Source organism: Rhea americana, unplaced genomic scaffold, assembly GCF_003343005.1.
Source record: "Rhea americana isolate MKP2758 unplaced genomic scaffold, rheAme1 scaffold_35, whole genome shotgun sequence".
In the NCBI taxonomy this organism is placed as follows: Eukaryota; Metazoa; Chordata; class Aves; order Rheiformes; family Rheidae; genus Rhea; species Rhea americana.
Genome location: NW_028186479.1, coordinates 5,559,206 through 5,584,424, shown reverse-complemented (window position 1 = coordinate 5,584,424; position 25,219 = coordinate 5,559,206). Strand labels below are relative to the sequence as shown.

The 25,219-nt window shown below is 39.8% G+C and overlaps 1 protein-coding gene across 2 annotated transcripts in view; it reads right to left on the bottom strand.

The window, feature by feature from the left end:
* Nucleotides 1–25,219, bottom strand: part of TMEM108 (transmembrane protein 108) — a 162,257-nt gene that overhangs the window by 136,243 nt on the left and 795 nt on the right. For both annotated transcript variants that reach the window (XM_085311871.1, XM_085311872.1), the window contains exon 2: nt 17,031–17,164. The gene's annotated coding sequence lies outside the window, so the exon portion shown is untranslated. The remainder of the gene's footprint in view (nt 1–17,030; nt 17,165–25,219) is intronic.

The following is a 25,219-nucleotide window of genomic DNA, read 5'->3' as shown; positions in this document are numbered from 1 at the left end:
AGCAAACAGCCGTTCCCAGTGAATGCTGAAAGCCACCAGGCTTAYGTAAAGTTGGACGTGATGCTTGTCCTGTCATGCTTCAACCTTAAGTATTAAGCCTGGACAGCAGAAGAAAACATTCTAAAATTTTGAGTGCTATGTGATATTATTAACCTATTTTTAAACTTCTTTATTAAAGAAGTTGCTCAGGTCACGCAGAAGTACTGCCTGGAATCCCAGACTTAGGGATCATCCAGTCTTTCTCATTAACAGGAACTCACCGTTAAGCTGTGTCTGCTCAAAGACAGGCAATCAAGCATATGTGAAGGGGGTCTGCCAGACCACAGTGCGTCTTACAGTATTACTTGTACAACTTTAACGCAGTAGAATTATCTTAGCATGAGACTGGYGTAACACAGTGTCTAATCAGCCTTATTATCCTAAATTCTCAATTGTTTCCTGGTAAGCTGCATTTATGTCTTAGCTGATTATCCACTTAAACTATCAAGTACCAATTATAAAATGCAGTAACATTAACGTCACAGATGCTTGGATTCACAGAGAAGCAACCCCAGATTATTTTTTGGATAATAAATCACACTACAGAGGCAGCAGATCTCAGTAGCAGATCTCAGTATAAAATGCCTGTCTCTGTGATTTAAAATAAATAAATATATCATTCCCACATACAAATGACTCATATTTTTAAATAAGAYTTTAACTAGTTAGAAATAAACTGTAGTATAAGTTTGTTTACAGAGCTACAGCAACTAGGAATTAGGATCAAATTCATATAATGGCATTAGCAAGCGCAATTGCTTGTGCAGTCAATAGGAAGTACTTCCATTAAGCATTGTTTTATGGCTGATTCTCATGGAGTAAAATCCCAAGAATCTTGTTTTCGGAGAGGTCTGTAAAGTTGAAGCAATTGTACTGAAGAAGAGTTAGCAATCTGTCTATCTATCACTTTATAGATTGGTTTGAGATCCTTGAGCTCAGATGAACTGCAGAAACTCAAAAGCAAAACTCTGCCAAAACTTTCAATTCTAAATGATGGAGTATTTAAGCAAAGTCAGCCCAAAATACTGTACTGGCACTGCCAAGACCAGTAAGTCTCACTGTGCAAACCCACTGCCTATGTCTGACCTCATCTTATCACTGTAACACCAGCTCTCCCACCCTTTCTACACTATGCAGAAAATGCCAGCTAGTTGGCACCCTGGACCACGTTTGTACTGCTAGGGAACACCCACAGGTGCTGGAAATCAATCATCAATTCTGTTAAATTGCTTAAATGGTCACTGGGCTGGTTTTCACAACTGCATAGTTTGGGARTCAATGACAAGCAGACACCATCCCCAAGAGGTAGTTTGTATGTGGCCATCCTCTTCCAGAAGCTAAAAAAAAAAATCTTTTATACAGGCATGGGCTGCACCCAGCCAGCTGTCCTCAGGTCCAAAGAATGACTCTGAGCACATTTAATTTATCGGTACAGATGCAGCCAGAGTGGCCAGGTAAGKTGCACAGTCCCCATCTGCAGCACAGCACTGCAACTTTCTCCCCTGCCCGTGGCCTAACAACATAAGGTCTACCTGACCATCCAAGAAGAAATATAAAACAAAATACTTGAGAGGTCTGTACACCTGGGTCTCTTAGCCCATGGTGTAGAGGAGCTAAAGGTCCATCCCAGTAGGCAGCAGCTCTCCACAGGCTCCTCTCCACCAAGGAGGCTTGGTCTGGACTAGGGCTCTGCTCTCTCAGCCATCTTCCTATGTTTCTTCCCTCTTAGGTTAAGCCTTGGATGTCTGAACACACAACAGTAACAATGAGGACAACACAGACATCAGAGATGTTGGGGATAAAACATAAAATGAAGACCAGAGAACAAGGACTTTACTAAAACAAGTCTCAAGAGCCTACTGCCTACCACTAGTGTTTAGTCCACTTTCAAGCTTTGACCRACATTTCCCTCAGGTCCTCAACTGTGTCTTTCTCTCCCTGCATATTACTTTTTCACAATATTACGTATCTTTCTTAGAGAAACATGGCTCCCTTGTATCTTTATGGTTTCTTAGCTYTCCCTTCATGCTATCTGCTACCTCTTGCTTGCTTCACTCTGACACACACAGCAGTAGGCTTCTCTCTGAACTGCGCAGCAAAAATGCATTAAGGGAGCTATTTCCCTTCATGCTTTCTACTCCAACACTACTGTCACAAGGACAGCTGAAACTGGGGATGGAAAAGGAAAAAAAAAATAAACTAAAGGACTAAAGGAAAAAAACATACAGAAGATACAAAGCAGAGGAATGCTGCAGAAGAGGAAGTTGATGTTATTTTCAGCAGATCACTGTAACTTGAATATTTTTAAGACAGTCATTATAAATGTTTTGAAAATGGAGTGATTTGCAAATGGAATTGATGAGCAGTAGAATGAAGAAGTGAGTGTTCAGAGAAGAGCTGCTGAAGAATAATCCGAAAAAATGCCATCTTGTAGCAATCCATCTACCCAATATTCTGTCTTCAATGAAGAGCACATAGGAAGAAGCCTTTTATTTCCCCTCCAGATGTAATCCTTGGCTACTGAAAATCTTTCACAGCAAAAAAGCCAGTGACTTAACATAGAGTTAGGGCTCTAGAAGGGCAAAGAATGAAGTTCGACTCTAACGACAGGAGTTTTTAAAAGGAATACAACAAGAATTTAAAGAGTAAGCAAATTCTCGTTCTTCTGCAACACCTTCCCTTCTTTCTTCCCAAAATCTTATGCATTAATCTGTGTAACACCCTATGTTTACTGCCAAGGTGAAGAAGAAAATGTAATAAATAATTAGAAAGACTCATGGAATTACTGCCTTTTTACAGCTCCCCGTGGGTTTCTTCCAGTGTTCCTATGGTGGCAGTAATTCTACATTCCCACAATGGCACTAGGTTACGCTGTATGTCTGTATCTGTATCCATCTACTTACCAACAACTCTTTCCATCGAAAGTTCTCAAATTATTTTACAAGTAAACAGTAGAGCCACTTGTTAAACAGTGCAATGTGCATAACTCTCCTAGAGTTGGGCATGCTGACGCATGGAGAAGGTACTTAGCCCTGTGTCACTGAGCAAAGCAGGTATACAACCAACAGCCAAGTCAGCTCCCAGTCAATCTGCCAAGCCACATTCACATCTCGTGCTTAAAGTCCTATTTATTTTGCCATCTCTTCATCCTTTGATTCTTCTTATTTCATGACCAAAGTGCTTTTGTCWGCACAATTCCTTAATGATGAGAACAAACAGGAATGAATATCTAACATTTCCTCTCTCTTTTGTCTTTTCAAACCAAGTATAAATCATTTTCCTTGTTTTAATTCCCTTTTTTTTTTCTTATGGAGACAATTACTTGGCCAAAATTGACACTAGGCAAACATCTTCATTTCCACAGGGACAAGAAGAATAGAACATAGTAGTTGGATCTGCTAATCAAATGGGATAAACCTTGGATTTTACATACTTCAGTAATTACTTGTGCTAGCTGGTTTATGTGAAAAAGTGAACTACAGTGGCTCAAGTTTTATACTTCTTTAATATGTTTTGCTCTATTAAATAAAATAAGAGGAAACAAACTTTATACTTAGATCAGGAGCTTTTTCAAAGCAGTTTTACATGGGAAATTATTTCTGGAAGAGATTATGAAGGTAATTTGGGAGAGAGTAAAGTACACAGAATAAAAGTAATCTGGATAAATCTTTTGCAATTAAAGGTTTAGTTAAAGATGTAAGTTTGGTGGACTGTGGAAAGAAGAGAGGAGGAGGGAGAAGTTTTACCTKGATTAAGAAGGCTTTATAGACTAGGCTGGATTGTCCATTTGTCCTTGTAGATTAAGAGTTATAAAAAGGGATAGGACTCACCTCGTTCTTAAACCGTCTCTCTGGATTACAAGGAGTTCAGTAATTRTAGTTTTGGAACACAGCCACTTCCCTAAAAGGGACAGAAACCACAACTTTTCCTGCTCATACTCTACTCAACCACTGAGTTTTTCACTGTAAATTGGAAARCTCCATGTTGACTGCCAAACCCTAAAATCAATCACTTAAGAAAATACCTAAAAGACTGTGTACAGCTTTAAAGGGGTGAGCAGGGAGAGTCTSAGTAGGGAGTCCTGCTGACCTGAGGCAGAAGTCTTCCAGTGAAGCGTATCTTCATTGATAGCTCTGTTACTCTTTAAAATCCCTAGAGCATACGCTTACCCATTTGGCTGATTTTGCTGGGGAAAGCAAGACACAGGTTGCACTGTTCTAGGGCTAACACTCATGGAGCAAAGCCTCTACTCCCTTTTCTAAGTCTTGTAAGTCAAGGCATCGTTTTTTTCTTTTTTCTTCCAGTTGCACCATCCAGCCATGAAGGTTTATAAACTGTTCCGTTATTGTATGAAATGAATGGATTCATCCCCCGATCAACTCAAGAACATTGATGAACTGCTTACTGCAACAATGAATGAGCCTCTCAGTGAAAGTCATCTAAGAAGCTGAACTATACGTAGCAAGAAAGAGAAAATTATGGGCAATCTGTCTTGTAAGTTACTTAAAAGTGCACTGTGCAAAGCAATGGAAAGTATGACACCAGAAACAATTCTGCTTTGGCATTGCAATAAATCAACTTACCTATGATCTTTTTCATCACCTGCTGTTGAATTACRTGGATTGAAGGACTACATGAACACAGTTTAACTATTAATTAAAAAGAAAAAATGAAATGACTGATATTTGATCTAATAGATCAGAACAGAAATATTGATTTGTGATTAGATTCTCATACTCTTGTTCACACCAAACAGTAAATTGTCTCAAGTACACCCAATGAATGTTTGGGAGGATACTGGCCTAAGTGTGTAGCAGTGAAATGACACAGTCCTAAATTAAGGAAAGTTACCAAAAAGTTGTCTATGACATTTAACATAATTTATTATCTTACTAAATTTTTATTGAACTCTGCAGTTAAGCATTACATTTGGAATGAGATTTTTGCTGAGTAAATAGGAAAATAAATATATTCTCCCATTTGGCTGATTTTTTTCCTTGGTATCAAGACAAAAGAGTAGAGAGAAAAGCTATGGAGTGGACTAACGAGCACTTACCATTCATCCCTGATGCCCCTAAACTGTTCATTATTTTTTTTTCTGGTCTAAAATCAAAGCAAACCATAATGTATGAGCCTTTTAAATACAAAAGTGAAGCCTGAAATTGGTATTCGTCAGAAGACTATAAAAAGATGGTAGCATAATAACCCTCCTGTACTGAAAAATGACAGCAGAAATTCCAAGCTTAGGCAAACTATAATTCTTAAATGTGATAAAACAATGCTGTGTTTAGCTCAGGAAGTAACAAAAGAAAAAATATAATGACTGACASGAGAATTAATACCAAAGAAGGTGGACAAAAAATAGTAATTAAACCTATGATTTTTAATAGCACAGAGTCAAAATCTCCCACATTTTCTCATAATGAGCAAATAAAAGAAGCAGAATCTGATCCATACTTATTCAATAGTTCCAAAACAGAAACAAGAAAACTGCTTAGCCTGGATAAGCACCACTTTCTAGAATAGACTCCATTTCAAAACAACCTTACCCATGATTTTGGGTATCACTATTTGAGCTGAGCATAAATATCATGTCCAAAAAAGGTTCTTCCTACTTAGGAGGGGATCTCTAGGGTCACTGTAGGACCAAGTGGCTTCCAATTAACTGTTTTTTCTTGCTGTCAGATCTGTCATACTCATGTGACCAGTCCTATCTAAATCACTGGAAACAACTGCACAAATAAACTGAACAAAATTCAACTATTAAGTCAATGGGAAGATTATCTATTATTCAAGAAGTGGTCCTGCGTGATTTTTCAAAAGTAGTTACTATATCCGTTTTCTGCAGTCAAGATAGAAGCATAAATTAGTCAAGATTACTTTGTGCTAAATATGGATCAGATTATCCTTCCAGGGGAACAAGCGGAATGAATGAGAGAAAATGCCTCTGGGGTTTCCCGTGAAGTGATACCACCACATTATCTCAGGAATGATCACAGTTCACAATACAGAAGCAGGTAATGGAGAAAAATCAAGCCATGGGAGATGCCTCAGAAWCCAGCAGAAACCTATGCAAAGAATCTGCACCTCTCTACCACTTCTTGCCCCTAACCATAGAGCTGTATGGTATTAATTGATTTTTCTGTTATTGAATAATACTTTTGGCCAGTATATTGTTATTTTGAGTGACAGCGATAGCATAGCAAGGCAGTAAGTTTCTAGTCGTTCGATATTGGGAACTGGGCAACTCCCTTCCAGAGGGGCAAAAGGCATCGCTGCCAAACTGAGCTTTCATTAGCTCTTTTTCTTGTCACATCACATGCCATCAACAAGGTCCAAGCAGTCCCCACCTATGCAGCTGGTTACCACGCTAGGAAAGGGTCTGCAGTGTCAGACCGTCACGGAGTGGATCGCTCCTTTACCTGTTACATGATTATTCATCTGTCACCAAAAGATAGTCAGCTCTAGCGATAGGAAGTCAGCTTGAGTGGTCCCTTTGGCAATCACATTTCTCAAATTCTGCTGTATTTATAGCACARTACAAAAATCTGTTTTAGACTTGACATGATAGCCCCATAGATACAAGGCTGGAGCCGTCCGTGCYGGTCCTCTCAAAAGCGCAAACACGAGCTTCTAAACATGCACATAAACAACGGAAAGGGTCATGAAACAGGGAGAGGAAGGAAACAAAAAACGGTGGCTGTGTTTTTGTTGAAAGTTTTCAAACTTTYATTTAAAAATTGTGTTAGGGGCAACGGATTGTTTCTCTGCGGCAAAGGTAGAAAAAAAGGTGGGCTAACAGAGATGCATAGGAACAGTCGTCAAAGGAGGAAATGCTCTCCAGGGATGAAAGCACAGTCCCAGGAGCCAAGGCTCCTGCTTTCTATTTTTGGYGCTGCTGCTGTCACAGCATTAAGACCTTGGGAGTAGGACACATGAACAAGTGATAGGGCTGCCTTCTGCCATTTTACCCACACCCTGCTTTCAGGCAGAAATAGCTGCATTAATTACAATATATCTACTCATGGAGCTCTATTTGGTGTCTAAGTCAGAATCTGTCTCCAAAGGATATTGCAAAGTTTAATTAAYGCATATAAAGCACTTTGAGAGCATACAACTAGAGTTTGGTGCATCACTGCAAGGCAGTAAGTTACAGCTGCAGAGCACTGACTGTTGCAGGTGGTGTGAAGAACGACAGCAAATTAGCCAGCACCATGTTGCAACCAAGCTACAGTATTTGCCAGAACTCACTAATGCATTTTATATCACACAGGGAAAATGAAGGTGATTCAATAGATGGGAGGTTAAACTGGAGATAAAAGCATTGAGAAAATACCTATGAATATGTTTCATAGCTACCCTTCCTGCAATACCTCAATGGGTTATCCTCTCCTCACATAAAAACTTAATTATAGTCTTTGAATATCCCCAGTGGATAGTTATTCATGTCAGATTTTGAGATATTAGATTAAACATTGACTAAGAGCTTATGCTTTTTGTGCAGAGTGTGAAAATCATCTTCTCCCCCCCCCTCCTTCAATGCCTTTCCCAACTCCTTCTTCCAAGCTACTGCCTCGGAGCCAAACCATAGTGGCTGCACTATCAGGTTTAATTCTAGACTGTTCTTGCTCTATAATGAGTAGTGCTGATTTCTAAAATTGCCTTTTCTTTTAAGAATAAATAAAAGTCACTGCTGGCAGCCACATATCAAAATCAAATTCTAGTGAGCCCTGCTGGTACACTGCACCCAGCGGTTCTTGAAAACCAAACACATACTTTGGGAAGTAGCCAATTATTTATTTCTAATCTTAGATATAAGCCCTTACCCCTGTTCTAACACTGTGCTCTTGCAGTATAACATCCTCCATCTATAAATCTTGAGGTTCCTTCCAAACGTATCTCTGTGCAGCTGCAACACATCCTCCCTGGGAAAGAAGCTTTTACAGACACAATGTCAGAGTGGTATTCTTCAGATCCACTCGAGCTAGCTGCATAGACCTTCTGCTAATTCCACTGAGCAACAATCTGCTGTTTAGGATCCTAAAAACTTTCAAATATTATGCATTTACTAGCCCATTCTAAGTTACACAAGAAACTTATGACAGAACAAGTAGTAAAACAGTCTTCCCACCCTCATCCAACTGTTCTGTTCATGAAAAAGATCACAAAAGCTTAAAAATTGATCTTTGATAAGATTATAAATATCACTCAGGGAATTATCTTTGTTAAAAACATCCTTTTTGCTTCACTGGAGYGGACACACTTTAGATCAGACAGTGCCAGACAGTGCCTGTGCTATCTGAAATACTTAGCAACACTTTTTACAGTTCTTTGTGGAAAGACTTGCAGGAGAAAAGGCAGAACGGCTTCCTCCACGTCTGGATGCTTCTGTTGATCAGTGCAGAAAAGTCATACTTAAGAGAGTCAACACTCACGGGACAACTTTTAAGGAACATGTCCTCAAAAGCATCCATCACATCAATCCCCTATGCCTTTTCTAGTTGTACAGGAGACAATCATAGAATTCTTTCTCAAGGACGGCCTTTGGGAAGAGAAAAAGAAGGGTCATTTCAGTAGGACTGCTTTGCTCTGATCTGCCATGTGTGTAGCACCTGCCTCAGTTCACTCTCACTATCCATCTTTTGTTTCTGAGGTTACTTAAAATAAGTGATGTCACTTACATCAGAAGTAAATTGGCATTAGGATTTCTTAGCCTGCTGTTGGAGGAGCAATTGAAGATTATTATCTCTATTGTTTGCCCAAATTTCTTTAACAAGCTCAAATTCTCTTCACTCCTTCAAGCCTGGAAATCAGGTGCCTGTGACTGGAATCATGAGAGAAATAAAGTTAAATTAGGAAAGAGGCTGGATGAGAGAGACTGGAAACTCTTAAGGCATACCCAGGAGAAAGCCACTGGGAAGTTATGCACAAGTATGTATGGAAAGTACAAAGCCATATTTTCATACTTACATAYACAAATTAATCTGCAAGGAAAAGAGACAGGCATAACGTTACACATGCCCATCCAAAAAGAGCTGAGCACAAGAGAATGGAAATGCTAACATCATTTCCTTAGAGACCAGAAGAGATCATGTGAGCCTATTTGATCTGAAAGTAYGTAAGACAATAACCATCAGCATGGAAATATGCTTGACTTTTTTGTAACTTAGAAGCAGAGATCTCTACAGAGCAAAAGTTCAAGGGATGATGCGGTCCCAGGAGAGAGAAACACACAGAAGATACCACTTAGTGTAAAGCTGGATAAAAGCAGACTCATCTCCAGTAAGCAGACAGCTAAAATTAGCTTGGAGAGATATAATAAAATGAAGGAAGAATTTTATCAGCCTGAGGAGGGAAAACAAATGCTGTCAGATTCTCAAAAAGGGGAAAATTAAGGCATGACAAAAACACAGATTTTGAAAGATGATTAAAAAGGTAAACTATTACAGAGAAAGGGAAAATACATTAATGAATATGTTACTACTAAATTGCTGAAGAAAGACCAAAATAAGAATAGAGTAGTGGCTCGTGCTAATTAGCACCTGAGAACCCCCACGCAGAAACCCMTACTTACTACTATTACGTTCTGTGATAGAATCAGGAAATAAAATATAGGATGCAAGAGAACTTCAGTGCCTAAGACAACAGCACATAAAGAGGGATTCTTCTCAAGGAGATGAAGCTTGCAAACAAAAAGCAGAAGCCACAATTGTAAATTAAAGAAGCCTACTGTGATAGATAAAGCATCCTTCAATTTAGAGAAAAGGTCAGAGACTAAAGTTTCTCACTGAAAATGCTACATGTAAATGTGGCCTCTACCATAACAYTACACAAGGAAAACCAACAGATTAGATCAGAGAGTGAGACAGTACAAGGTGACTCTCTGAAGCTATTCTTAGCTTGGCTTGGCTTGGTGTTCTCTTCTGGAGAATGGGGTGGAAAAGGAAAAAAGACAGCATTAATGCAGAGTAACTGCACAACCTAAAATTTATAGACAATATATCTGACCTACAAAATTTAACTAAGCTTAGCAGGAGGCACCAGTAGTGGATACAACTAAACAAACAAAAAGCGTAACTTTCTTCAGAATATTGGGAAGAAGGACAGAGCCACAGAAGAATATCACTCAGAAAAGTACCAGGTAACCTCTTCTTTGATTAGCTAGCAATGAAAAGAAAGCAAGGATTATGACACTGATGTAATCAAATAGAGGATTTTGGACATTAAATACTAACTTTTCTGGTCACCAGGATRGCCTATACAAAGTTGTTAGGTGATCATATTGCTCACTGAACCAAAGCCGTAAGATAACTATACTTCGCATTTTAAYCACATGGAACTGCAGCAAATGCACACACATTTGGCCATCATTTCCTTCCCAAAGACAAACGAARTTAGTGCTATTACTCCTTTTAACTGAAGAGAGACTCAAGACTGACAAATTAGGTGATTTGGCTAAAGCCATGAAAAATCAGACCTTGGAGTTCTTTGTTGCTAACACCATGCTCAGATCATCGTTGTCTCCCATTAATTCTAACAAAACAAAAAGAAGCCACCATTCCTTCTTCTGACAAATCCTGTATCACTCACGTCATTTTCCAAGCCTTTTAATGCACATTTGGAAGGACGCTGACAATTTAAATCTGGAGCCCACACCGAAATCCATAAGAACATGCTTTTATAGAACATTAAAGCAGTCAAAATCTCTCCTCATTTTTAAACACTTTGATTCACACTCAGCTRGTTCTTTGCAGCTATAACAACTCCAAAGTAAGTGCAAAAGATAATATTCGCTTTCACTTGTTAAACCTAGTGTGACGAGCTTCTGCCACCCTAGTCATGATCATTCCTTCGACTTCATAGCTTTGCTGTTTGCATTCCAAACACCAAATGACAACTCTTCTTTAAAAAAAAGAAAGCATTTTTTTCTGCCTTTGCTTTTACAGAAGCTTTTTTAAAGCGGTYTACACCTGTAACTAAATCTAAGTCATTAGTACATGCACATTATCTAAGCCACTAGTACATAAAACTATATGAAAAAATAACAGCAACAAAGAAGATAAGGCTAGATCACAGGCAGAGCTTTTAAAATGCACTTCTAGTAATCTAAGCTGTAATTAACAGCACAGATACAGAAATGTATACAACACATGTCTGGTGTATTTATTTGTAACACATGTTTTCACATTGGCTTCATTCCAGTACGAGGATCTTCATTTATAGGAACATCTTGAGTACAACAAAACAATCCTGTTTCAGTTGCAACCTCTCTAGACAGATTATCACAGTTTAAAAGTGCAGTTTGGCCTCTTTCTTGTAACAAGCTGAACTCTCTCAAAACCACCCATCTCTGCTGAATTTCTGTGGTCTGCTGTACCCTATTTACAACAAACCAATTTCTAGTTCTTTTCCCAAACAGCAAATAATTGAAACAAAATGTGACCTTTTTGCTCACTTTAAATCTGACCTAGAAACACACAGCTGAAAATTCAATGGACTGATCCTTAWTTTAACTGAAGTGGTGTGGCCTATTCATTCGGTAGAAAATCAACCAATTGGTATAACATATCAARTCAACAGTTAAGTCTATCATTTGCAATCTGAAACCCATTAAGGACTGGATATGACATTTTCTGAATTGATACAGGAACACAAATTAAAATGGTACAACTGCTACTCAGAAAAGACATTTACATGGTCATACCAAGCAATGTGTAGGTTAGTTTCTTCTATAAAATTCAAACAAATGAGAAATGAAAAGAGAACCCCTACTAATACCATGCCAAAGGTGATGAAGCATCAATCTCAAGCTGCAGAGGTCATTTAAGGAATTTTCYGTCTGCATGGGGAATTTCTGACTAACTCCTGTCACTGAGTTGTTAGTATATGGCAAAAAGTATCAAGATTTATGGTTCTTAAAATAAGAGGAAAACAATGCAATCTAAGCAGGCTAGATACTTGATACAAGTTTTTTTTTAAAAAAAAAATGCCTTGGGATTTTAGATCCTATACCATCTTACTACTGCAGGAGTTTCAAAGTCTCTTCTAAGAGACAGAGAGTGAGCTGAGTGGTTTTGGCATTGGTTTTAGAAGTAGGACTTAGTTCTCTGCTCTGCTTTGCAYGACCTGGGCTAACCTCAGTGGCCACCTGTAYGGGGAGGACAATAGCAGTATTTCCCTACCTCACACAGTTGGTATGGGGTTGTCTCAAACCCATGACTCATTAGACTTGGGAGGAGCCTGTAACAGAATAAACAACTACCTAAAAGTAGGTGACTTCCCCACCTTTTGTTTCTGTGTGTTAGGCAAGAAAATGGAGAAAGCGCTACACCTACAGCCTATATAGTCAGGCATCTGCGCCGTTCTTCTTGATAGTTCTTACAGAAATGTGCCAGTTCTTCCTCTTAGACTAATCTCCGTAGTGAGTCTACCTCTACATCAGCCTTCCCAGTCCAATTTACCAAGTTTATCTCTTTACTTTCATATTGGCTATCAAGTGAATGGTCAAATTTCCTAATTTCCCCTACTGCCTGGTGAATTTCCCCCCCTACTCGGTCAAATGTATTTAACTGCACTTATGAGACTCCTTCACCTGCATTGTAAGTGATAGTGTCCCACCACCCCAAATAAAGTGTTATCACTAAGGATGAAGAATAGTAACGAATAGGGTTTTTGCGATGAAAAACAGAAGGCCCATCAAGTGGAGTGAATTGTGCGTATCGAGTGGGGACAGCATGAGCAAAATGTTATCAAAGGCATCTCCTGATGACTACATGGCAACTAACTGCAGCAGCCCATATACTACTTGCATAGATGACCGTCTAACAAGGAGCCGTAACAAGTGCTTAGGCATCCTGCTTTGGAGAAAATATGAACTCTCCTTGGAGAAACAAATTAAAATCAACGTTAGCTGTAAAAAAAAGCAGTTCTCACTCGGAGTGACCCATCGCAAAATCAGAACAAAACAGGGGTTTTTTTTGATTATGAAGACTCGGATCTTCATCCACAATATTTTCCTTTTGATGGCTTGTGAATGTAATATTTTGTGATTAATGACAAATATTAGTAGCATTAAATGGTGGCAAGTACAAACACCATATTTTTAGTTGACTTTGTTGTGTTACTTCTCTATCACACCACCTGCTTTGGGAGGGTTAACTTCTGAAGCTAACTCTTTCACGATTTGCCTCATGAAGGATTAACAACTTCTAGCATGCTCAAGTAGCAATGGGAAAAAAACCTGGATTGCTAGCTGCTATCTCATCTTTTGACTTCAGGCAGCACTGGCTGCAACATACTGCAATAGCAAAACTTATCACTGGGGACAAGGGAGCAAAAGGGATGAAATTAGAAAAGACAGTTTGCTTTTGATTCAAGTGGAAGTATTACAGAAAAATGTTTTGAATTATGTCACATAGGGCAAATGTCATTGCAGTTAGCAAGAATTTACCGTGCCATCAAATGTCAGGACAAATTACACTGTAGGATAGGCAAGCTGTATGTCACCTTCACTTTCAAAAGGCAAAGTTTCTCCCCACTGCTAGGAAAACTGCTTCCATTTTTGAGTCAATTTGTATCAAATTGCTCTTATTCAAATCAAAACGCGTGTGCAAGGACTACTGCAATGACATTACGGACAATTCATAGGCTCCCTCCCTAGTTTCTGAGGGACAAACTGCTTTGCTTCTCAAACCATCACCTTAAAATACAATGATTTTGTGGCTATAGAGTTGTGTATAGCAATGGCTGCCTGCAAGTGCTTACCAGGCTAATGAAAAATGTCTCAGTGTCCTCTGTATTCCTGGGTCTGCCTGTGCCCATCTACTCTTTCCTGCCTCTCAGATTGTGTGTTCTTTGCAGAAGGGAGCATTTGTGATTTATGCTTGGTTTGGCATGGTGCCTGGCACAACTGAGACTCAGGCTGGGGTCCCTCAGCACTACTAACAAAAGTGAAAAATTGTAACAGCAAATTCATTGCACCTGAAAGGAGTAAGAGAGGGCAAAGTCAAAAAGTCCAAAATCAAGCCAGTCTACTTTACTTAACGGTAGAAAGGGCCTCTTTCACTGAACTGTGTGAAGGCCTACCAAAAGGAGCTAGTTTCAATTCAGCTATACTGCAGTTTGAAAATAAAGGTTTCAAACAAATACACGATCAGTGCTTCAATATGGAGAACAAATATATCTTTACATTCTGCAGAACAAAAAAGAAGAGACAAAATATTTTGATGAGATGAAGGAAATTTTTATTCATTGGCTCTGAAGTTTTCAAACACAAGATCTAGCCCATATATCTTCAAGTGTTCTTCCCTTTAAAACTATTAGATGGCTGAAACAAATTAACATAAGTTATGCAGGTTTCAGTTAATATTTGAATTCTTCTAATCGGTATCAGCCAGGAGATAGTCTGTTCTTTCAGTTCCTGAACTGTTTCTGCATGGTTCCAAGTATTTCTCATCTAAAAATATTTAAAAGTCTATTGCTAGTAATGCCTATATATAAATGACAATACAGAAGTTCATGAATCCAGGCATGGTTTTTATTTAAAATACTAATATTTCCCTTTATTTACTCTATCCCACAGCCACAGGCTACTTTCTCAATAGCAGAGTTGCAAAAGTGGAACATAAATGTCTCCATCACTTTAAAGCAAAGTGCAGAGAGTGAACAGCACTGAAACAGAAGTGCAGCTGTGTTTCAGTGAAGACATAGACTGCACCCAGAAATAGCTGAGGTGTGAGTCCACACTCTACCAACACTACTGCAGGGCGATGGCCTTTGGCAAACAAAAACAGAGCAACTGTGGGGCTGCAAAGCTCTTTTTGCTGTGAATATATGACTACAAATCCAGCTAACCAAGGCACAAGACATTCTGACAGTGTGCATTTTTCCTTAGTCACTAGTACCAGTCTTTTTCAGAAAAGAATCAACTTAGGTGCCCCTATGTCTGTCATCCTGAGTTGTGGTCTGAATGRCTGATCTTAAGCTACACCCATGGAAGATGAATTTCCCTCCATGTATCCATTCTCATTCCCAGAACGGCTGCTGCAGGGATCCAAATGTTATTTGGAAGAATTACTTGTCAACCGGAGGCCCTGTCTGAGACTGGGTTCCTCCCAGTATCAGACAAAGCACAAACTTGGAAGCTTCAATTCAGAAAAGTATATRATGAGAATAGACAAGATGGGATATTAAACGGTGCTCTCATTTTGCACGTGCAGAACCAAGGTCCTCCATTATAACAGAAATTTGCAGTAGAGCTAGGAACTCCACTTATATTAAGTATAAGGGTGTTCAGAATGAGAAAAGGCAGACCAGACCAGCACTCACCATCTGCTGAACCAAACAATGTTGGGCAGCAATATAGACTCAACTGAAGCACCTTCCGCGTGTGGACACCAGATGCTACACATGCATCTGGAGGGGAAAAAAAAAAATCAAACTCCTCAGAAATATGTCTGCTATCCAGACAAGGTGTAAGAGAAACTGCATTCACTACAGCTGAGGTTTTTACAGTCTTTCTATGTACATTCCTCCATAACAACAATTAYGGAAAATCACTGGAATGTCCCAAGCACTCAGGGTTCAAATGTGTTTTTCCTTGTAAACTGTATTTGTCATTGCTTATCTTTGCATTTTCAAAACACTCCACACCTTTCCRTTCCCATTATTTCTGTGTACAAGGGAGCACCTCTAACTTCTAAAGTATGTGTGGCATCATAGCCTGTTTGCTTTCCCACTTTCAGAAGATAATCTCTTTAGTTTAGTTCCTTCTCACTTCTCTTTTTCRTTTGTGAATGTGATACTTGTGAAAATGTCACATGGATAACACTGGAAACTGATGGTCAATATTTCTGTACAAAACAGAGACAGCGGCAGTACCTTCCCCCGACACAAATGGCTCCCTCATCACTAATGCTGGCTGGTGAGGAAAGTGCATCACACACAGACTTCAGCTGACAGTCTTTTCTGGGTTAAAGCAGCCAGCAACAAAGACCAGCTCTAACTGAGCCTTTTTGCAACTGCTTGGCTGCCTAATTTGGGCTACTGAATAATGAGAGTTGCTGTCGTGATTTTATATTTGCTCCATAACAATCCTGTGTTGACAGAATGTTTTTTTTTTCATTTCTTTTTCTCAAATGTTTCTATCCATTCCAAACAGAAGTTTCACAAAGCCTCTACATTTTATCATACCTTTTGTGAAAATAACCCAATAAAAGAAGCATTCAAAATATATTGAATCCAGGCATCAAGGGAAAACACAGGGAAACCTATCAAACTTGAACACTTATTTGATCAAGCAAACATATCAAACAAATGTTTACTCCTCACACCATCCCAGCCAAAAACAATACATCTTCTTAGTGGAGTACACAGACAATTTCAAAACGTATCAGGTCATATAAAAAGCAATTTAGCAATCCTAACAATAAAAGAACACTGTAAGACTTTATGGAGAGAATAGCATAATTTGAGTCTCTAACTACATCTAGTTTAGAGACATTTTGTCCTGAATAGGAATTATCTTGTATTAAGAGGTACAAGTTTCTAAGCTACATAAATCAACATCATTAGGCAATAAGACATACATGAAAGCAGATGTCTTAGGTGGCGAAAAGTACTGCTCTTTGCACATTTAAAAATAAAGGAGACTTGTGGAGCTGGGAAGTATTTCCAGACCCATGTTGACTATCTTAGTAGATATTTCACATAAGAAAAGTCTGAATTTTATCAGATCTGAGAATCCACATTTGTATTTTACTTTTGAAAGTTCAGGCCTTTTCTGGTCTGAATATAGCACAGTTACACATTTACTCCAGGCCACAATTTTTAACCCAGAGCTCCTAAGCTGGAAATTGGCAATGAACCAGTCTTCATTACTTCTACAAGCTTCAGAGAGCAACTCAATTGCTATCTTGGGCATCGTCGCAGAAAGAATAGATGCACTGCAATAAAGAGAAACAAACTGGCAGAAAAATCCCCTTGTGCCTTACCTTGTAGTGGGAAGAGCAGATGCCTTCAAACATATCTACATCTATACAGTCCATCAGTTCTGCACTTTCTGATAATCAGCAGCTCTTCCAGCTTCTTGCTTTTCTTATATTTCAAATTTGCCAGCTGGTGCAACCTGAAAATTTACAGAAGGGGGTGTGTTATTCCAAGATGTTTATCCATATCTCATTCTACAAGTATTCAATTTAAATATATGTGGCACTGTGCCATGTGGCTCCCTTTGCTCTCAAGAGTTTTCAGGACAATAAGTTACTGACCACAGTGTTTCTGTAGGTCATTGATTTTTTTGAAAGATAAATAAACAGATGGGAGGATACAGAAATGACTTTGTTAGGATTTCTTCACAAGCTTTCCAGAACATCATGTTCCATACATGTGTATCTTACATATTTGAGAACACGCTCTTACCTTTTTTAAATTCAAACACTCAACACTTTGAATTGTCAATTACTTTGTGATTGTCTCTGTTAAAGACTGGTTATTGTGGAAGAGGAATAAATCAAACAATTTAAATACCAGTTCAAGAACAGGAATGCTACCAATTTTTGCAGAACTGGAGGCTAACAGACTATATTAGAGGAGCAAAAATGTTCTGCTCATCCATCGTGAAAATAATTCACAGTAGGACACTTAAGCTGAGAGTATACTCAGGCTGACAATGTCTTTAATATTAAGTTGAAAACTGGAGAGGACAATGAGGTCCTGCAGAATAGCAATTAGGAACAATCCTGCTTTGACCAATATTTGTGTTCATCGCTTAAGCTAACAGAAAAGAAACACTTTTTCAAATAAATGTTTTTGAACAATGTTCAAAATTTTTTTTGGAGTACAGTGAATTTAGAAGGACAGTAGGCATATTCATTTAGAAGGCTTTTTCTTGGCAGAACTCCTCAGGGAACCACAAAGAGATCCCCTGAAGGTATGTTACTGCAGTGCCTGGACGCAGCTGAAGAGAACCCTGATGGCACACCCCTGCCACAACATTACCTAGGAACAGACAAAAGGGCAAAACAAAACTTGATTGCTGTGTGCCAAATCCCTACAGGATCCCTACAGGTGTCCACAGCCATGTCCACGCTGTGAGTGCAGGGATTGTAAGAGGCAGCTTCCTTCAGTGGGGAACAGAGAGAGGAATGACCCAACATCAGCAAACATGATAAGAGTTTGCAAAAAAAAACAGCTGGAACTGTATTTTTGTTGGTTGCTCATGAGACTAATTATTCTCATGATGCACAGGCTCTGTATAAATACTGACAGAAACAAAGAGAGAAATCAATAGGTGATCCTGCCATTATAAATAAAACTCTACAACATTATGATGTATTTTATCTATGGATGCATTCTATTTCTAGTTGTTTGTATATAGCACTGTATGATTATTTTACAGCGTTTGTCCTATCTAATGACAGACAGCAAGGAATTTCTGTAGTTCACGTAACAAAGTCCAGGTTAAGCCAACACCTAAGTCTCTTCAAATGTCTGGTTACATGATACACACTTAATCATTTACTCAGAAACTAAAGCAAAGGGAACTAAGCGTATGAAAGATAACATCCATCTTGATTAGCTACAATAACTATTTCAGTTATTTTGCAATGTGTATCTACATAGGTATAAAAAGATAAAAATGAGCAAAGGAGCATTACCAAAAATGATTCTACTGCTCTCAGCTCCATTTATTTGTTATAATATAATACAGATGTTATCTACACATTAGTTCTACCTCTTAAAACCTTCACCATGTTGAAAGCAGACTTTTTAGCTTTTCTCAACGTGTGTGTTTGTGCACACATGCAAAAAGAGTATTTTGTCTGCGCCCCTCAGTCTTAAGCTACTCAGTTGCAGAACATGCTATAAACTATTGCTTTAACTGCTTGATAGAGACAACACAGATCATCCTTTTAGGTCTTTGAATATGAATACACTGATCAAGCCAAAACACTCTATTGGATGTGTCCTGGGAGACTTTCCAGTCTCTCGGGGCAGGGGGGGGAGGGAGAAACACTAAAAACATCAGGCAAGGTCCACAGAAAGAGCAGATAGGTATCGCTCCACTGACTTTGATTGATCTATTTACAGTGGATGTGGATCTGGACCAACGACTTTATGAAGAAAAAGCTGCAACTATTTCTCAGGTATGAAGGGCTCCCAAAATAGCTGTGCATTTCAAATCTTGAGAGAATTATGTATGGTTATGTATGTGAACATATATCATGAAACCCCTGCAACAATCACCCTTGCTCTGCAAGCTCCATTTTAGGACCATCCCAAAGTCTGCCTAAACATTGTCCTGCTTCATCTCTGCTGCAGGATGACTTCTGGATTACAAATCGAACGTCAGTGATGCTGTAAGTGACTGCATAAGGCTTCTTTCACCACCTATCCCCCCATGTCTTCCCCTGACCACTAAGAGAGCGTACGGTACTAGCAGCTTGTCATAAAACTGCATTTGCTCCTCTGAGGCAGTGATGCTTTACTTAAATTTCCTGATAAAATCTGCCTTAACAGACAGAGCTTAATAAAGAAACAGGAGCTGCCCAGCCAAACTTTTCATCAAACCATACCAAAACTGTCAGAATTATGCAAGCATTGTTCAAGGAAAATGTTTCTGGTGTCTCTGAAAGCATATATACCCTTCTCAGCATCAAACTCCCTCATTCACTTTCTCTTCGCTGATTCATACTAATGTCACTGTCCTATATCTTGTCAAAATTGCCGAGTGTAAGAGCACCTCCGGGTTGATGTCCTAGCCTGCAGTCTTTCCCCGACAGCATTATCACGAGACTGAGGTAAATCAGCTTGCTGCAACCAGCATACTGGCTCTACTTGCTTCACTCCTCTGCACTTCTGCCTGCTCTTTTCTCTCTCGTTTTCTCTTCTTCCTGCCTTCTTGTGTACTCCTCTCTCTCCTTTATGGTTTTGATGGATGTACCTATGTTTGTCTCCTCTTCTACTACCACGTTAGGTATTCAAAATCACAAGCTTTTAAGATTCCAACTCCATTTTGAAAAAACGTAACTCAGAAACCTATCTTTATACAATTGCTTAGACAGACTTTGCAAACCCCATCTTCTTCTCTTTCTTGTCCCAATAACTTCCTAAGATCCAGTGTCTTTCCCACCTTTTCATTCTAATCCTTCAGCCCCTATAGGCACAAACCTTCATTGCTATGAAGACTTGATAAGTTTAAGGACTGCCAGGAGAAGAGATGGTGTTGCATGTTACTGTGGTCGATGCTGTATTAGTTGTAGCACTGCAAAGGATATCCTCCAAAGCTAATTTTAACCTGGTCTCCCTGAGTTGCCTTTATGGAGAAAGAGATTTCAACGGGGTAATTCACAACACTACGGTAAGGTCTTGCTCTGAACTGATTTCTTCAGGCCTCTTTTTCTCCCTGTGGATTATAAAGAGYGCCTACAGAAACTACTCTCTGTTAATACCTCACTTTACGCACACTATGAATGCTTACACAGTATGATTTCAAAAGTGTATTCGAAAACCCAGAAATCTTCTGCTAAARATGGTTGGAGTTGATGACAATATCTACCTTGCACTTGCAGAAAGCAACTGAAAAGACAACATCCTTCAGGATGCCCATATTGGGCCTAGTGCAGCGACTGGATGCAACACATTCACTAACAAATGACAACAATCATTTTAGGGGACTGCAGAAGAGGTTCTTAAGTAAAATATTCAATTAAAATAATCTGATAACAAACCCAGTCCTAAAGCTCTTACTCACTGCCACTACTCCTTGTGTTGCACCTCCCTTTTCTTTCATGGTAACATCCCCCTTTCAGGGGCATGCTGCCAGGTTGTACAGCTTGAGTCTCCACTTGAATGGCGAGCCAAATGGAGTGGCAGCCTGATCTCCACTTTCACAAGGCACCTACTGTTGATGGAAGAACACAAATAAGAAGCTGAAATCCAGTAGTACCTTTCTCTAAAAGCATCACCGAAAATAAGTATATAAAGAAGCACTTGGAATATTTTGTAGAGCTCAACATACATTGCCTATTAACAGTAATGTTGCTTGTAACAATAATAATACTTAGCTCAAACAATGTTGTATTCATCAGAAGCTCTAAAAGCATTTGATAAACTTTAATAGAGCTGTCTCCATCTTACAGAAAGGGGGGCACAAGGGAAAGAGGTTAATGCCAGAGCTGAAGATATATTGCCAGGCCAACTGCTGACCAATCCAGTGCTGCACCTGCTAGACCAGACGATGGGACAGGGTGCACCGTCAGCAAGTTTGCAGATGACATGGAACTGGAAGGAGTAGTTGATACCTCAGAGGGTTGCCATTCAGAAGAACCCCAACAGGCTGGAGAAAGGGGCAGGGATGAACCTCATGAAGTTCAACAAAGGAAAATGTGAAGTCCTGCATCTGAACAGGAATAACCCCCGTGCAGCAGTACAGCTGGGGCAAACTGGCTGGAAAACAGTCTGCAGAAAAAGACCAGGGGTCCTGGTGGACAGCAAGTCCTATATGAACAACAATGTGCCCTTGTGGCAAAGAAGATCAATAGCCTCTTGGGCTGCATTAGGCAGAGCACTGCCAGCAGTTCAAGGGAGCTGATCCCTCCCCTCTGCTGAGCACTGATGAGGCCACAACTTCAGCACTGGGCCCAGTAAGGGGCTCCCCAGTACAAGACAGACACTGACATACTGGAGCAAGTCCAGCAAAGGATCATAAAGATGATTAGGGCCTTGCAGCACATGACAAATAAGGCTGAGAGAGCTGGGACTGCTTACTCTGGAGAAGAAAAGGCTCAGAGGGATCTTATCAATGTGTATAAAYATCTTATTGGTGGGAATAAAGATGGCAGAACCAGATTCTTCTCAGTGGTACCCAGTGAAAGGACAAGAAGAAACGGGCAAAAAGAGAAATACAGGAAATTCCATTTAAAAATAAGTTTTTTTTTTTTTTTTTTTTACTGTGAGAGTGGTCAAACACTGGGATAGGAAAGGTTGTGAAGTCTCCATCCTTGGAGTCAGTCAATAGTCCTGGGCAACCTTCTCTAATTGACCCTGCACTGAGCAAGGAGCTGGACTAGACAATCTCCAGAGGTCTCTTCCAAACTCAGCGATTCTGTGATTCTGCAAAACAAAGCACTGCTCCCTAAATTTTTACAGAGATGTTATGACATGACTGTCTCAATAAAAGCCTAATTCTGAACAGTGGGACAAGAATTTCACTTGAGGTCTCCGCACTTCATAGATGGAATTGACTGATGAAACAATGAATGTGAAAATTAAACCAAAGGTTAAAGAGGTGCCTTACTGTAAGAATCATACAGCAAATCCTCTTGTGCCTTTTCAGAAGGACAAGCCCAGTGGTGACAGCTGCTCAMAGCAAGCTCAGGGGTTCTGCTTGCAGCATTTAACGTGCTGCCCGCTTGCGGCATTGTGCGATATCTCTTCCTTCATGTCATACTCCTAGACAGAGAATGCCACAGCAATTCTAGTTAGCAAGTCTCTTCCTAAGCACTGCAGCATACTATGGATAAAACCTGCTTTCTGATGCACAAGGAACCATGATAGAGAGCATAGGGAATTTCTTTTCCTGTAATAACTGGTTGCATATTTACCCAGTACTCAAGAGAGCTTTGCAAAGGAGAGTGGGTAAGTGTGCCAGCTCATACACTTCTCTAAGGGAACGCTATCTGCAAGCCAGAGGTCATGATGAGTGCTTTAACCATGAATTATATGTGCTGTCTTCAGTAGCAAGAACGACCCAGCAGCAAGCAGAGGCGCATTGTGCTCCTGCACCAAGAAGCRGCTAAATGTTCCACATAGTTCAGTTCCTCGGTCAGCCAGGAGCAAAAGACAGCTCATAGCTCTCCCATCCCATTCTCCACTTATTGCAAGTTATCATATTCTTATCATCATATCATTAAGGTCTATCAGTAACATCTCTAAACTCAAAATTCTGGTATCTGGTACCTCACAAACTCAAATTTAAGAGTTTTATTCACAACAGGGTACAAAGTAAGTCCAAAATTACAACCTGGTTTTACTTCTAATCTACCAGTTAGGAATACCTAAGTTTTCAATCAATGGGAGACTCAAAAAAGGCAATTTTCTAAGCTAAAAACTTAACAGCAATGTTACTTTGTTTCTTATTTTGTATATTTACTGCATCAAGCACATGCCTCCAGCTAAATTACTTGCTATCACTCCACAGTAACTGCGTTGTCTCATGGTTTGCTATGGTGTAACTCAGGGAATGTCAAGGTGAGAAGTTTTGTTCTTAATTTCTAAGGATTTTAATTAACCCAACTTAACTACCACAGTGGTAAATATGCACGCTTTCACTCAAAAAGTTTTAACACGGATAACAAATTTTTCTTTAATTGTGCTCCATCAAGCCCAAGCTTTGGAGACTACACTGCCTTCCTGCAAATTTGTTGGCTACTGATTCATCTAACTGTTTAGTAAATATGGCCAGACCCATGAGTCCATACAGTCTGCAAACAAGGGTGTCATGAAACCATCAGGTGAAGGAATCCTCTCCCGCACAAACCCATGAATTCTGACAAGGAATAAATTGTCTGCAAATATTTACACTAGAATTTGTGTGTTCATTAATTGCCTCTACTTATCTGGGAATCAATCAATCCAATTTAGAGCATAGCCAARAACTCTGGTCTACGTACGTCTTTAAAGAAAAATACGTTAGCCTGTGGTGAGCTGGATGGGTGCATGAATTTGCTGCGTTTTGTTGCAGGAACTGTTGAGGTAACCAATGTCTGTTGCATGCACACTTGAGGGACCTGGCACGGGTAAACTAAAAATAGCTCGGGTAAAATAGCTACGGGCACCCGTGGGCTGTGCAGGAACGCAATTCAGCTCATCTGCTAAGGCAAAGTCGGCCCTGGCAAAACCTCCAAGGGAAGGCAGCACCAGAGCAGACGCTATAGCAAAGRCACTTAGCAATATTGCCTCCCGTTGCCAGCCGAGGAAAATTGCCCAGTGTTTTCAAACTTTCTAAGGCACTCGTTGTCGATACATGAAAATGGCTTTAATATATGCACATTATTGCAGCTCTTTTAGCATAATATTAGCGTGTCAGTTTTATTAGCAGAAATAAAAGGCTTTGTCAATAATACACTGGAGTTTTATTTTATTCTGCATTACGCTATAACAGCAGATATTGTATATAAATGAATAATTGCATCTCTCCCATTTTAACACTTGTAATTGYCTTCTTTCTCTTTAATCTCTCAGTGGAAAGCCTAAAGTTCAACCTATTCCATATCTGGCATTAATCTAGAGAAYATCAGTTTATAAGGATAGAGTAAATTCCATCAGTCTTAATAGGATTAATGGTATTTTTGCAGTTTTCCAATCCGAAGAAAAAAAACGTATTTTTTTTAAGGAACGGTTGGTTCTCAGATAGACGATTAGTATGATCCACGACAATAAGACTAGCTGCTATTAAATTTACMACAATTATGTTACTGCTTCTGAATCAAGAATTGTTTTATGATTGGGAGCTACAGTAAATCTGCTACACAAACCAGAGAGCTGAAGAGAACAGGTCACTCTGGGACAACAGCATAGTAGGAAACAGCCAATTGCTTGCACGTCTAGAATTAGTCCTGATTAATATAGTGTTAAAGTCAAGTCACTAAAGTGTTTTCGGATACAGGCAGTACTGCTGTTCCTATACTGTTATCTGTTCCTGCAATTTAAGTGGTTAAACTGCTCTGCAAATGCAAGGTTTCAAACTTTACTTTAGATTCATACCGTCAAATTGGCTTTCCAGAATTACTGTAGAACATTTTTAACGAGGAAAAAATAAACATGGGTTTTTAAAAATCGTTCATACCTCTGAACTGTATTCCTTAACTCGCCCCCCCCCCCCAAGCAGCCCAGGCAGCTGTGCAATGACAGCACCGCTCCTCAGGAGCACGTTTCCCACCGCGGCTCTGCCGCTCCCGGGGCGGCCCAAGGGCCGCTCCTAAACGCCAGCGCGTCTGCAGGGGCCCGGGGGGCTGCTGCTGCGCGCCTCGCTCCGCCCGCCGCCGCGCCTCAACGCGCTCCGCCGTTACGGGCGGCGGGTTTCCGCTGCGAGACGGGGTATCTCGCGGTTCTGCTGCACAAGCACAGCCATGCACACTTCAGCCGCCTCTCCCGTTTCGGAGATTTTTTTTTTTTTTTT